Source organism: Oncorhynchus tshawytscha, unplaced genomic scaffold (assembly GCF_018296145.1).
Source record: "Oncorhynchus tshawytscha isolate Ot180627B unplaced genomic scaffold, Otsh_v2.0 Un_contig_502_pilon_pilon, whole genome shotgun sequence".
Classification (NCBI taxonomy): domain Eukaryota; kingdom Metazoa; phylum Chordata; class Actinopteri; order Salmoniformes; family Salmonidae; genus Oncorhynchus; species Oncorhynchus tshawytscha.
In genome coordinates this window covers 1-12148 of record NW_024607561.1, presented here as the reverse complement: position 1 = coordinate 12148, position 12148 = coordinate 1, and the positions used below count along the sequence as shown (strand labels likewise).

The following is a 12148-nucleotide window of genomic DNA, read 5'->3' as shown; positions in this document are numbered from 1 at the left end:
ACAGCTGTTAATCAGACTCACTTTCACTTTACATAGTGCACCAAGAAATAGTTTCTTGCTTACGACCACACCGGCCTGAGTACGCCTGATCTCGTCTGATCTCGGAAGCTAAGCAGGGTCGGGCCTGGTTAGTACTTGGATGGGAGACTTCCTGGGAATACCAGGTGATGTAAGCTTTTCACTGTCAACTCTTTGTCCGTTTTTTCCCACAAGGCTGAAATATGTGCCCTTGCTTTGAAATAAGTAAGCAAGTTTAGTTTGTATTTCATCCAACAATCTGTGCTACAAATTATGGCTGCAGTATATGCAATTTCTTCCACTTTTTGAGTGACACAAAGATGCTTATCTAAATGGTGAAAATGCAACAGCTGTTAATCAGACTCACTTTCACTTTACATAGTGCACCAAGAGATAGTTTCTTGCTTACGACCACACCGGCCTGAGTACGCCTGATCTCGTCTGATCTCGGAAGCTAAGCAGGGTCGGGCCTGGTTAGTACTTGGATGGGAGACTTCCTGGGAATACCAGGTGCTGTAAGCTTTTTGTCAACTCTTTGTCCGTTTTTTCCCACAAGGCTGAAATATGTGCCCTTGCTTTGAAATAAGTAAGCAAGTTTAGTTTGTATTTCATCCAACAATCTGTGCTACAAATTATGGCTGCAGTATATGCAATTTCTTCCACTTTTTGAGTGACACAAAGATGCTTATCTAAATGGTGAAAATGCAACAGCTGTTAATCAGACTCACTTTCACTTTACATAGTGCACCAAGAAATAGTTTCTCGCTTACGACCACACCGGCTGAGTACGCCTGATCTCGTCTGATCTCGGAAGCTAAGCAGGGTCGGTCCTGGTTAGTACTTGGATGGGAGAGTTCCTTGAATACCAGGTGCTGTAAGCTTTTTGTCAACTCTTTGTCCGTTTTTTCCCACAAGGCTGAAATATGTACCCTTGCTTTGAAATAAGTAAGCAAGTTTAGTTTGTATTTCATCCAACAATCTGTGCTACAAATTATGGCTGCAGTATATGCAATTTCTTCCACTTTTTGAGTGACACAAAGATGCTTATCTAAATGGTGAAAATGCAACAGCTGTTAATCAGACTCACTTTCACTTTACATAGTGCACCAAGAGATAGTTTCTCGCTTACGACCACACCGGCCTGAGTACGCCTGATCTCGTCTGATCTCGGAAGCTAAGCAGGGTCGGGCCTGGTTAGTACTTGGATGGGAGACTTCCTGGGAATACCAGGTGCTGTAAGCTTTTTGTCACTGCCTTGTGGATTTTCAACTCTTTGTCCGTTTTTCCCACAAGGCTGAAATATGTGCCCTTGCTTTGAAATAAGTAAGCAAGTTTAGTTTGTATTTCATCCAACAATCTGTGCTACAAATTATGGCTGCAGTATATGCAATTTCTTCCACTTTTTGAGTGACACAAAGATGCTTATCTAAATGGTGAAAATGCAACAGCTGTTAATCAGACTCACTTTCACTTTACATAGTGCACCAAGAGATAGTTTCTCGCTTACGACCACACCGGCCTGAGTACGCCTGATCTCGTCTGATCTCGGAAGCTAAGCAGGGTCGGGCCTGGTTAGTACTTGGATGGGAGACTTCCTGGGAATACCAGGTGCTGTAAGCTTTTTCACTGCCTTGTGGAATTTCAACTCTTTGTCCGTTTTTTCCCACAAGGCTGAAATATGTGCCCTTGCTTTGAAATAAGTAAGCAAGTTTAGTTTGTATTTCATCCAACAATCTGTGCTACAAATTATGGCTGCAGTATATGCAATTTCTTCCACTTTTTGAGTGACACAAAGATGCTTATCTAAATGGTGAAAATGCAACAGCTGTTAATCAGACTCACTTTCACTTTACATAGTGCACCAAGAGAAAGTAGTTTGCTTACGACCACACCGGCCTGAGTACGCCTGATCTCGTCTGATCTCGGAAGCTAAGCAGGGTCGGGCCTGGTTAGTACTTGGATGGGAGACTTCCTGGGAATACCAGGTGCTGTAAGCTTTTTGTCAACTCTTTGTCCAACTCTTTTTTGCCCCACAAGGCTGAAATATGTGCCCTTGCTTTGAAATAAGTAAGCAAGTTTAGTTTGTATTTCATCCAACAATCTGTGCTACAAATTATGGCTGCAGTATATGCAATTTCTTCCACTTTTGAGTGACACAAAGATGCTTATCTAAATGGTGAAAATGCAACAGTGACAAAGACATCACCTGGTATTCCCAGGAAGTCTCCCATCCAAGTACTAACCAGGCCCGACCCTGCTCGTCTGATCTCGCTTCCGAGATCAGACGAGATCAGGCGTACTCAGGCCGGTGTGGTCGTAAGCGAGAAACTATTTCTTGGTGCACTATGTAAAGTGAAAGTGAGTCTGATTAACAGCTGTTGCATTTTCACCATTTAGATAAGCATCTTTGTGTCACTCAAAAAGTGGAAGAAATTGCATATACTGCAGCCATAATTTGTAGCACAGATTGTTGGATGAAATACAAACTAAACTTGCTTACTTATTTCAAAGCAAGGGCACATATTTCAGCCTTGTGGGAAAAAACGGACAAAGAGTTGAAATTCCACAAGGCAGTGACAAAAAGCTTACAGCACCTGGTATTCCCAGGAAGTCTCCCATCCAAGTACTAACCAGGCCCGACCCTGCTTAGCTTCCGAGATCAGACGAGATCAGGCGTACTCAGGCCGGTGTGGTCGTAAGCGAGAAACTATCTCTTGGTGCACTATGTAAAGTGAAAGTGAGTCTGATTAACAGCTGTTGCATTTTCACCATTTAGATAAGCATCTTTGTGTCACTCAAAAAGTGGAAGAAATTGCATATACTGCAGCCATAATTTGTAGCACAGATTGTTGGATGAAATACAAACTAAACTTGCTTCTTATTTCAAAGCAAGGGCACATATTTCAGCCTTGTGGGAAAAAACGGACAAAGAGTTGAAATTCCACAAGGCAGTGACAAAAGCTTACAGCACCTGGTATTCCCAGGAAGTCTCCCATCCAAGTACTAACCAGGCCCGACCCTGCTTAGCTTCCGAGATCAGACGAGATCAGGCGTACTCAGGCCGGTGTGGTCGTAAGCGAGAAAAACTATCTCTTGGTGCACTATGTAAAGTGAAAGTGAGTCTGATTAACAGCTGTTGCATTTTCACCATTTAGATAAGCATCTTTGTGTCACTCAAAAAGTGGAAGAAATTGCATATACTGCAGCCATAATTTGTAGCACAGATTGTTGGATGAAATACAAACTAAACTTGCTTACTTATTTCAAAGCAAGGGCACATATTTCAGCCTTGTGGGAAAAAAACGGACAAAGAGTTGAAATTCCACAAGGCAGTGACAAAAAGCTTACAGCACCTGGTATTCCCAGGAAGTCTCCCATCCAAGTACTAACCAGGCCCGACCCTGCTTAGCTTCCGAGATCAGACGAGATCAGGCGTACTCAGGCCGGTGTGGTCGTAAGCGAGAAACTATTTCTTGGTGCACTATGTAAAGTGAAAGTGAGTCTGATTAACAGCTGTTGCATTTTCACCATTTAGATAAGCATCTTTGTGTCACTCAAAAAGTGGAAGAAATTGCATATACTGCAGCCATAATTTGTAGCACAGATTGTTGGATGAAATACAAACTAAACTTGCTTACTTATTTCAAAGCAAGGGCACATATTTCAGCCTTGTGGGAAAAAAACGGACAAAGAGTTGAAATTCCACAAGGCAGTGACAAAAAGCTTACAGCACTGGTATTCCCAGGAAGTCTCCCATCCAAGTACTAACCAGGCCCGACCCTGCTTAGCTTCCGAGATCAGACGAGATCAGGCGTACTCAGGCCGGTGTGGTCGTAAGCGAGAAACTATTTCTTGGTGCACTATGTAAAGTGAAAGTGAGTCTGATTAACAGCTGTTGCATTTTCACCATTTAGATAAGCATCTTTGTGTCACTCAAAAAGTGGAAGAAATTGCATATACTGCAGCCATAATTTGTAGCACAGATTGTTGGATGAAATACAAACTAAACTTGCTTACTTATTTCAAAGCAAGGGCACATATTTCAGCCTTGTGGGAAAAAACGGACAAAGAGTTGACAAAAAGCTTACATCACCTGGTATTCCCAGGAAGTCTCCCATCCAAGTACTAACCAGGCCCGACCCTGCTTAGCTTCCGAGATCAGACGAGATCAGGCGTACTCAGGCCGGTGTGGTCGTAAGCAAGAAACTATTTCTTGGTGCACTATGTAAAGTGAAAGTGAGTCTGATTAACAGCTGTTGCATTTTCACCATTTAGATAAGCATCTTTGTGTCACTCAAAAAGTGGAAGAAATTGCATATACTGCAGCCATAATTTGTAGCACAGATTGTTGGATGAAATACAAACTAAACTTGCTTACTTATTTCAAAGCAAGGGCACATATTTCAGCCTTGTGGGAAAAAACGGACAAAGAGTTGACAAAAAAAGCTTACATCACCTGGTATTCCCAGGAAGTCTCCCATCCAAGTACTAACCAGGCCCGACCCTGCTTAGCTTCCGAGATCAGACGAGATCAGGCGTACTCAGGCCGGTGTGGTCGTAAGCAAGAAACTATTTCTTGGTGCACTATGTAAAGTGAAAGTGAGTCTGATTAACAGCTGTTGCATTTTCACCATTTAGATAAGCATCTTTGTGTCACTCAAAAAGTGGAAGAAATTGCATATACTGCAGCCATAATTTGTAGCACAGATTGTTGGATGAAATAAAAACTAAACTTGCTTACTTATTTCAAAGCAAGGGCACATATTTCAGCCTTGTGGGAAAAAACGGACAAAGAGTTGACAAAAACAAAAAGCTTACATCACCTGGTATTCCCAGGAAGTCTCCCATCCAAGTACTAACCAGGCCCGACCCTGCTTAGCTTCCGAGATCAGACGAGATCAGGCGTACTCAGGCCGGTGTGGTCGTAAGCAAGAAACTATTTCTTGGTGCACTATGTAAAGTGAAAGTGAGTCTGATTAACAGCTGTTGCATTTTCACCATTTAGATAAGCATCTTTGTGTCACTCAAAAAGTGGAAGAAATTGCATATACTGCAGCCATAATTTGTAGCACAGATTGTTGGATGAAATACAAACTAAACTTGCTTACTTATTTCAAAGCAAGGGCACATATTTCAGCCTTGTGGGAAAAAAAAAGAGTTGACAAAGAGTTGACAAAAAGCTTACATCACCTGGTATTCCCAGGAAGTCTCCCATCCAAGTACTAACCAGGCCCGACCCTGCTTAGCTTCCGAGATCAGACGAGATCAGGCGTACTCAGGCCGGTGTGGTCGTAAGCAAGAAACTATTTCTTGGTGCACTATGTAAAGTGAAAGTGAGTCTGATTAACAGCTGTTGCATTTTCACCATTTAGATAAGCATCTTTGTGTCACTCAAAAAGTGGAAGAAATTGCATATACTGCAGCCATAATTTGTAGCACAGATTGTTGGATGAAATACAAACTAAACTTGCTTACTTATTTCAAAGCAAGGGCACATATTTCAGCCTTGTGGGAAAAAACGGACAAAGAGTTGACAAAAAGCTTACATCACCTGGTATTCCCAGGAAGTCTCCCATCCAAGTACTAACCAGGCCCGACCCTGCTTAGCTTCCGAGATCAGACGAGATCAGGCGTACTCAGGCCGGTGTGGTCGTAAGCAAGAAACTATTTCTTGGTGCACTATGTAAAGTGAAAGTGAGTCTGATTAACAGCTGTTGCATTTTCACCATTTAGATAAGCATCTTTGTGTCACTCAAAAAGTGGAAGAAATTGCATATACTGCAGCCATAATTTGTAGCACAGATTGTTGGATGAAATACAAACTAAACTTGCTTACTTATTTCAAAGCAAGGGCACATATTTCAGCCTTGTGGGAAAAAACAAAGAGTTGACAAAGAGTTGACAAAAAGCTTACATCACCTGGTATTCCCAGGAAGTCTCCCATCCAAGTACTAACCAGGCCCGACCCTGCTTAGCTTCCGAGATCAGACGAGATCAGGCGTACTCAGGCCGGTGTGGTCGTAAGCAAGAAACTATTTCTTGGTGCACTATGTAAAGTGAAAGTGAGTCTGATTAACAGCTGTTGCATTTTCACCATTTAGATAAGCATCTTTGTGTCACTCAAAAAGTGGAAGAAATTGCATATACTGCAGCCATAATTTGTAGCACAGATTGTTGGATGAAATACAAACTAAACTTGCTTACTTATTTCAAAGCAAGGGCACATATTTCAGCCTTGTGGGAAAACGGACAAAGAGTTGACAAAAAGCTTACATCACCTGGTATTCCCAGGAAGTCTCCCATCCAAGTACTAACCAGGCCCGACCCTGCTTAGCTTCCGAGATCAGACGAGATCAGGCGTACTCAGGCCGGTGTGGTCGTAAGCAAGAAACTATTTCTTGGTGCACTATGTAAAGTGAAAGTGAGTCTGATTAACAGCTGTTGCATTTTCACCATTTAGATAAGCATCTTTGTGTCACTCAAAAAGTGGAAGAAATTGCATATACTGCAGCCATAATTTGTAGCACAGATTGTTGGATGAAATACAAACTAAACTTGCTTACTTATTTCAAAGCAAGGGCACATATTTCAGCCTTGTGGGAAAAAACGGACAAAGAGTTGACAAAAAGCTTACATCACCTGGTATTCCCAGGAAGTCTCCCATCCAAGTACTAACCAGGCCCGACCCTGCTTAGCTTCCGAGATCAGACGAGATCAGGCGTACTCAGGCCGGTGTGGTTAAGCAAGAAACTATTTCTTGGTGCACTATGTAAAGTGAAAGTGAGTCTGATTAACAGCTGTTGCATTTTCACCATTTAGATAAGCATCTTTGTGTCACTCAAAAAGTGGAAGAAATTGCATATACTGCAGCCATAATTTGTAGCACAGATTGTTGGATGAAATACAAACTAAACTTGCTTACTTATTTCAAAGCAAGGGCACATATTTCAGCCTTGTGGGAAAAAACGGACAAAGAGTTGAAATTCCACAAGGCAGTGACAAAAAGCTTACAGCACCTGGTATTCCCAGGAAGTCTCCCATCCAAGTACTAACCAGGCCCGACCCTGCTTAGCTTCCGAGATCAGACGAGATCAGGCGTACTCAGGCCGGTGTGGTCGTAAGCAAGAAACTATTTCTTGGTGCACTATGTAAAGTGAAAGTGAGTCTGATTAACAGCTGTTGCATTTTCACCATTTAGATAAGCATCTTTGTGTCACTCAAAAAGTGGAAGAAATTGCATATACTGCAGCCATAATTTGTAGCACAGATTGTTGGATGAAATACAAACTAAACTTGCTTACTTATTTCAAAGCAAGGGCACATATTTCAGCCTTGTGGGAAAAAAACGGACAAAGAGTTGACAAAAAAAGCTTACATCACCTGGTATTCCCAGGAAGTCTCCCATCCAAGTACTAACCAGGCCCGACCCTGCTTAGCTTCCGAGATCAGACGAGATCAGGCGTACTCAGGCCGGTGTGGTCGTAAGCAAGAAACTATTTCTTGGTGCACTATGTAAAGTGAAAGTGAGTCTGATTAACAGCTGTTGCATTTTCACCATTTAGATAAGCATCTTTGTGTCACTCAAAAAGTGGAAGAAATTGCATATACTGCAGCCATAATTTGTAGCACAGATTGTTGGATGAAATACAAACTAAACTTGCTTACTTATTTCAAAGCAAGGGCACATATTTCAGCCTTGTGGGAAAAAACGGACAAAGAGTTGACAAAAACAAAAAGCTTACATCACCTGGTATTCCCAGGAAGTCTCCCATCCAAGTACTAACCAGGCCCGACCCTGCTTAGCTTCCGAGATCAGACGAGATCAGGCGTACTCAGGCCGGTGTGGTCGTAAGCAAGAAACTATTTCTTGGTGCACTATGTAAAGTGAAAGTGAGTCTGATTAACAGCTGTTGCATTTTCACCATTTAGATAAGCATCTTTGTGTCACTCAAAAAGTGGAAGAAATTGCATATACTGCAGCCATAATTTGTAGCACAGATTGTTGGATGAAATACAAACTAAACTTGCTTACTTATTTCAAAGCAAGGGCACATATTTCAGCCTTGTGGGAAAAAACGGACAAAGAGTTGACAAAAAGCTTACATCACCTGGTATTCCCAGGAAGTCTCCCATCCAAGTACTAACCAGGCCCGACCCTGCTTAGCTTCCGAGATCAGACGAGATCAGGCGTACTCAGGCCGGTGTGGTCGTAAGCAAGAAACTATTTCTTGGTGCACTATGTAAAGTGAAAGTGAGTCTGATTAACAGCTGTTGCATTTTCACCATTTAGATAAGCATCTTTGTGTCACTCAAAAAGTGGAAGAAATTGCATATACTGCAGCCATAATTTGTAGCACAGACTGTTGGATGAAATACAAACTAAACTTGCTTACTTATTTCAAAGCAAGGGCACATATTTCAGCCTAGTGGGAAAAACGGACAAAGAGTTGAAATTCCACAAGGCAGTGACAAAAAGCTTACAGCACCTGGTATTCCCAGGAAGTCTCCCATCCAAGTACTAACCAGGCCCGACCCTGCTTAGCTTCCGAGATCAGACGAGATCAGGCGTACTCAGGCCGGTGTGGTCGTAAGCAAGAAACTATTTCTTGGTGCACTATGTAAAGTGAAAGTGAGTCTGATTAACAGCTGTTGCATTTTCACCATTTAGATAAGCATCTTTGTGTCACTCAAAAAGTGGAAGAAATTGCATATACTGCAGCCATAATTTGTAGCACAGATTGTGTTGGATGAAATACAAACTAAACTTGCTTACTTATTTCAAAGCAAGGGCACATATTTCAGCCTTGTGGGAAAAAACGGACAAAGAGTTGACAAAAAGCTTACATCACCTGGTATTCCCAGGAAGTCTCCCATCCAAGTACTAACCAGGCCCGACCCTGCTTAGCTTCCGAGATCAGACGAGATCAGGCGTACTCAGGCCGGTGTGGTCGTAAGCAAGAAACTATTTCTTGGTGCACTATGTAAAGTGAAAGTGAGTCTGATTAACAGCTGTTGCATTTTCACCATTTAGATAAGCATCTTTGTGTCACTCAAAAAGTGGAAGAAATTGCATATACTGCAGCCATAATTTGTAGCACAGATTGTTGGATGAAATACAAACTAAACTTGCTTACTTATTTCAAAGCAAGGGCACATATTTCAGCCTTGTGGGAATAAACGGACAAAGAGTTGAAATTCCACAAGGCAGTGACAAAAAGCTTACAGCACCTGGTATTCCCAGGAAGTCTCCCATCCAAGTACTAACCAGGCCCGACCCTGCTTAGCTTCCGAGATCAGACGAGATCAGGCGTACTCAGGCCGGTGTGGTCGTAAGCAAGAAACTATTTCTTGGTGCACTATGTAAAGTGAAAGTGAGTCTGATTAACAGCTGTTGCATTTTCACCATTTAGATAAGCATCTTTGTGTCACTCAAAAAGTGGAAGAAATTGCATATACTGCAGCCATAATTTGTAGCACAGATTGTTGGATGAAATACAAACTAAACTTGCTTACTTATTTCAAAGCAAGGGCACATATTTCAGCCTTGTGGGAAAAAACGGACAAAGAGTTGACAAAAAGCTTACATCACCTGGTATTCCCAGGAAGTCTCCCATCCAAGTACTAACCAGGCCCGACCCTGCTTAGCTTCCGAGATCAGACGAGATCAGGCGTACTCAGGCCGGTGTGGTCGTAAGCAAGAAACTATTTCTTGGTGCACTATGTAAAGTGAAAGTGAGTCTGATTAACAGCTGTTGCATTTTCACCATTTAGATAAGCATCTTTGTGTCACTCAAAAAGTGGAAGAAATTGCATATACTGCAGCCATAATTTGTAGCACAGATTGTTGGATGAAATACAAACTAAACTTGCTTACTTATTTCAAAGCAAGGGCACATATTTCAGCCTTGTGGGAAAAAACGGACAAAGAGTTGACAAAAAGCTTACATCACCTGGTATTCCCAGGAAGTCTCCCATCCAAGTACTAACCAGGCCCGACCCTGCTTAGCTTCCGAGATCAGACGAGATCAGGCGTACTCAGGCCGGTGTGGTCGTAAGCAAGAAACTATTTCTTGGTGCACTATGTAAAGTGAAAGTGAGTCTGATTAACAGCTGTTGCATTTTCACCATTTAGATAAGCATCTTTGTGTCACTCAAAAAGTGGAAGAAATTGCATATACTGCAGCCATAATTTGTAGCACAGATTGTTGGATGAAATACAAACTAAACTTGCTTACTTATTTCAAAGCAAGGGCACATATTTCAGCCTTGTGGGAAAAAACGGACAAAGAGTTGACAAAAAAAGCTTACATCACCTGGTATTCCCAGGAAGTCTCCCATCCAAGTACTAACCAGGCCCGACCCTGCTTAGCTTCCGAGATCAGACGAGATCAGGCGTACTCAGGCCGGTGTGGTCGTAAGCAAGAAACTATTTCTTGGTGCACTATGTAAAGTGAAAGTGAGTCTGATTAACAGCTGTTGCATTTTCACCATTTAGATAAGCATCTTTGTGTCACTCAAAAAGTGGAAGAAATTGCATATACTGCAGCCATAATTTGTAGCACAGATTGTTGGATGAAATACAAACTAAACTTGCTTACTTATTTCAAAGCAAGGGCACATATTTCAGCCTTGTGGGAAAAAACGGACAAAGAGTTGACAAAAAGCTTACATCACCTGGTATTCCCAGGAAGTCTCCCATCCAAGTACTAACCAGGCCCGACCCTGCTTAGCTTCCGAGATGACGAGATCAGGCGTACTCAGGCCGGTGTGGTCGTAAGCAAGAAACTATTTCTTGGTGCACTATGTAAAGTGAAAGTGAGTCTGATTAACAGCTGTTGCATTTTCACCATTTAGATAAGCATCTTTGTGTCACTCAAAAAGTGGAAGAAATTGCATATACTGCAGCCATAATTTGTAGCACAGATTGTTGGATGAAATACAAACTAAACTTGCTTACTTATTTCAAAGCAAGGGCACATATTTCAGCCTTGTGGGAAAAAACGGACAAAGAGTTGACAAAAAGCTTACATCACCTGGTATTCCCAGGAAGTCTCCCATCCAAGTACTAACCAGGCCCGACCCTGCTTAGCTTCCGAGATCAGACGAGATCAGGCGTACTCAGGCCGGTGTGGTCGTAAGCAAGAAACTATTTCTTGGTGCACTATGTAAAGTGAAAGTGAGTCTGATTAACAGCTGTTGCATTTTCACCATTTAGATAAGCATCTTTGTGTCACTCAAAAGTGGAAGAAATTGCATATACTGCAGCCATAATTTGTAGCACAGATTGTTGGATGAAATACAAACTAAACTTGCTTACTTATTTCAAAGCAAGGGCACATATTTCAGCCTTGTGGGAAAAAACGGACAAAGAGTTGACAAAAAGCTTACATCACCTGGTATTCCCAGGAAGTCTCCCATCCAAGTACTAACCAGGCCCGACCCTGCTTAGCTTCCGAGATCAGACGAGATCAGGCGTACTCAGGCCGGTGTGGTCGTAAGCAAGAAACTATTTCTTGGTGCACTATGTAAAGTGAAAGTGAGTCTGATTAACAGCTGTTGCATTTTCACCATTTAGATAAGCATCTTTGTGTCACTCAAAAAGTGGAAGAAATTGCATATACTGCAGCCATAATTTGTAGCACAGATTGTTGGATGAAATACAAACTAAACTTGCTTACTTATTTCAAAGCAAGGGCACATATTTCAGCCTTGTGGGAAAAAAACGGACAAAGAGTTGACAAAAAGCTTACATCACCTGGTATTCCCAGGAAGTCTCCCATCCAAGTACTAACCAGGCCCGACCCTGCTTAGCTTCCGAGATCAGACGAGATCAGGCGTACTCAGGCCGGTGTGGTCGTAAGCAAGAAACTATTTCTTGGTGCACTATGTAAAGTGAAAGTGAGTCTGATTAACAGCTGTTGCATTTTCACCATTTAGATAAGCATCTTTGTGTCACTCAAAAAGTGGAAGAAATTGCATATACTGCAGCCATAATTTGTAGCACAGATTGTTGGATGAAATACAAACTAAACTTGCTTACTTATTTCAAAGCAAGGGCACATATTTCAGCCTTGTGGGAATAAACGGACAAAGAGTTGAAATTCCACAAGGCAGTGACAAAAAGCTTACA

The 12148-nt window shown here is 42.0% G+C and overlaps 28 non-coding genes and 3 pseudogenes across 28 annotated transcripts; 5 read left to right on the top strand and 26 right to left on the bottom strand.

The window, feature by feature from the left end:
- Nucleotides 1–57: 57 nt before the first annotated feature.
- On the top strand, nt 58–176 carry LOC121842703. The gene has a single exon (XR_006081259.1). It is a non-coding gene; the product is annotated as a 5S ribosomal RNA (ribosomal RNA).
- Nucleotides 177–421: 245 nt separating this feature from the next.
- LOC121842722 lies at nt 422–540 on the top strand. The gene has a single exon (XR_006081266.1). It is a non-coding gene; the product is annotated as a 5S ribosomal RNA (ribosomal RNA).
- Nucleotides 541–1141: 601 nt separating this feature from the next.
- LOC121842721 lies at nt 1142–1260 on the top strand. Its single transcript, XR_006081265.1, has one exon. It is a non-coding gene; the product is annotated as a 5S ribosomal RNA (ribosomal RNA).
- A 259-nt stretch (nt 1261–1519) lies between these two features.
- On the top strand, nt 1520–1638 carry LOC121842716. Its single transcript, XR_006081264.1, has one exon. It is a non-coding gene; the product is annotated as a 5S ribosomal RNA (ribosomal RNA).
- A 258-nt stretch (nt 1639–1896) lies between these two features.
- LOC121842705 lies at nt 1897–2015 on the top strand. Its single transcript, XR_006081261.1, has one exon. It is a non-coding gene; the product is annotated as a 5S ribosomal RNA (ribosomal RNA).
- Nucleotides 2016–2600: 585 nt separating this feature from the next.
- LOC121842694 lies at nt 2601–2719 on the bottom strand. Its single transcript, XR_006081250.1, has one exon. It is a non-coding gene; the product is annotated as a 5S ribosomal RNA (ribosomal RNA).
- Nucleotides 2720–2977: 258 nt separating this feature from the next.
- Nucleotides 2978–3096, bottom strand: LOC121842761. Its single transcript, XR_006081306.1, has one exon. It is a non-coding gene; the product is annotated as a 5S ribosomal RNA (ribosomal RNA).
- A 263-nt stretch (nt 3097–3359) lies between these two features.
- LOC121842750 lies at nt 3360–3478 on the bottom strand. Its single transcript, XR_006081295.1, has one exon. It is a non-coding gene; the product is annotated as a 5S ribosomal RNA (ribosomal RNA).
- Nucleotides 3479–3739: 261 nt separating this feature from the next.
- Nucleotides 3740–3857, bottom strand: LOC121842711 (annotated as a pseudogene).
- A 242-nt stretch (nt 3858–4099) lies between these two features.
- LOC121842702 lies at nt 4100–4218 on the bottom strand. The gene has a single exon (XR_006081258.1). It is a non-coding gene; the product is annotated as a 5S ribosomal RNA (ribosomal RNA).
- Nucleotides 4219–4462: 244 nt separating this feature from the next.
- On the bottom strand, nt 4463–4581 carry LOC121842701. Its single transcript, XR_006081257.1, has one exon. It is a non-coding gene; the product is annotated as a 5S ribosomal RNA (ribosomal RNA).
- A 248-nt stretch (nt 4582–4829) lies between these two features.
- On the bottom strand, nt 4830–4948 carry LOC121842700. The gene has a single exon (XR_006081256.1). It is a non-coding gene; the product is annotated as a 5S ribosomal RNA (ribosomal RNA).
- Nucleotides 4949–5196: 248 nt separating this feature from the next.
- On the bottom strand, nt 5197–5315 carry LOC121842699. Its single transcript, XR_006081255.1, has one exon. It is a non-coding gene; the product is annotated as a 5S ribosomal RNA (ribosomal RNA).
- A 242-nt stretch (nt 5316–5557) lies between these two features.
- Nucleotides 5558–5676, bottom strand: LOC121842698. Its single transcript, XR_006081254.1, has one exon. It is a non-coding gene; the product is annotated as a 5S ribosomal RNA (ribosomal RNA).
- Nucleotides 5677–5925: 249 nt separating this feature from the next.
- On the bottom strand, nt 5926–6044 carry LOC121842697. The gene has a single exon (XR_006081253.1). It is a non-coding gene; the product is annotated as a 5S ribosomal RNA (ribosomal RNA).
- A 240-nt stretch (nt 6045–6284) lies between these two features.
- On the bottom strand, nt 6285–6403 carry LOC121842696. Its single transcript, XR_006081252.1, has one exon. It is a non-coding gene; the product is annotated as a 5S ribosomal RNA (ribosomal RNA).
- A 242-nt stretch (nt 6404–6645) lies between these two features.
- LOC121842717 lies at nt 6646–6762 on the bottom strand (annotated as a pseudogene).
- Nucleotides 6763–7022: 260 nt separating this feature from the next.
- On the bottom strand, nt 7023–7141 carry LOC121842739. Its single transcript, XR_006081284.1, has one exon. It is a non-coding gene; the product is annotated as a 5S ribosomal RNA (ribosomal RNA).
- Nucleotides 7142–7386: 245 nt separating this feature from the next.
- On the bottom strand, nt 7387–7505 carry LOC121842695. The gene has a single exon (XR_006081251.1). It is a non-coding gene; the product is annotated as a 5S ribosomal RNA (ribosomal RNA).
- A 248-nt stretch (nt 7506–7753) lies between these two features.
- On the bottom strand, nt 7754–7872 carry LOC121842693. The gene has a single exon (XR_006081249.1). It is a non-coding gene; the product is annotated as a 5S ribosomal RNA (ribosomal RNA).
- A 242-nt stretch (nt 7873–8114) lies between these two features.
- LOC121842692 lies at nt 8115–8233 on the bottom strand. Its single transcript, XR_006081248.1, has one exon. It is a non-coding gene; the product is annotated as a 5S ribosomal RNA (ribosomal RNA).
- A 259-nt stretch (nt 8234–8492) lies between these two features.
- Nucleotides 8493–8611, bottom strand: LOC121842728. Its single transcript, XR_006081272.1, has one exon. It is a non-coding gene; the product is annotated as a 5S ribosomal RNA (ribosomal RNA).
- A 244-nt stretch (nt 8612–8855) lies between these two features.
- Nucleotides 8856–8974, bottom strand: LOC121842691. Its single transcript, XR_006081247.1, has one exon. It is a non-coding gene; the product is annotated as a 5S ribosomal RNA (ribosomal RNA).
- Nucleotides 8975–9234: 260 nt separating this feature from the next.
- Nucleotides 9235–9353, bottom strand: LOC121842688. Its single transcript, XR_006081244.1, has one exon. It is a non-coding gene; the product is annotated as a 5S ribosomal RNA (ribosomal RNA).
- Nucleotides 9354–9595: 242 nt separating this feature from the next.
- Nucleotides 9596–9714, bottom strand: LOC121842690. The gene has a single exon (XR_006081246.1). It is a non-coding gene; the product is annotated as a 5S ribosomal RNA (ribosomal RNA).
- Nucleotides 9715–9956: 242 nt separating this feature from the next.
- On the bottom strand, nt 9957–10075 carry LOC121842689. Its single transcript, XR_006081245.1, has one exon. It is a non-coding gene; the product is annotated as a 5S ribosomal RNA (ribosomal RNA).
- A 244-nt stretch (nt 10076–10319) lies between these two features.
- Nucleotides 10320–10438, bottom strand: LOC121842766. Its single transcript, XR_006081311.1, has one exon. It is a non-coding gene; the product is annotated as a 5S ribosomal RNA (ribosomal RNA).
- A 242-nt stretch (nt 10439–10680) lies between these two features.
- On the bottom strand, nt 10681–10797 carry LOC121842718 (annotated as a pseudogene).
- Nucleotides 10798–11039: 242 nt separating this feature from the next.
- Nucleotides 11040–11158, bottom strand: LOC121842765. Its single transcript, XR_006081310.1, has one exon. It is a non-coding gene; the product is annotated as a 5S ribosomal RNA (ribosomal RNA).
- A 241-nt stretch (nt 11159–11399) lies between these two features.
- On the bottom strand, nt 11400–11518 carry LOC121842764. The gene has a single exon (XR_006081309.1). It is a non-coding gene; the product is annotated as a 5S ribosomal RNA (ribosomal RNA).
- A 243-nt stretch (nt 11519–11761) lies between these two features.
- On the bottom strand, nt 11762–11880 carry LOC121842763. Its single transcript, XR_006081308.1, has one exon. It is a non-coding gene; the product is annotated as a 5S ribosomal RNA (ribosomal RNA).
- Between the last annotated feature and the right edge of the window lie 268 nt (nt 11881–12148).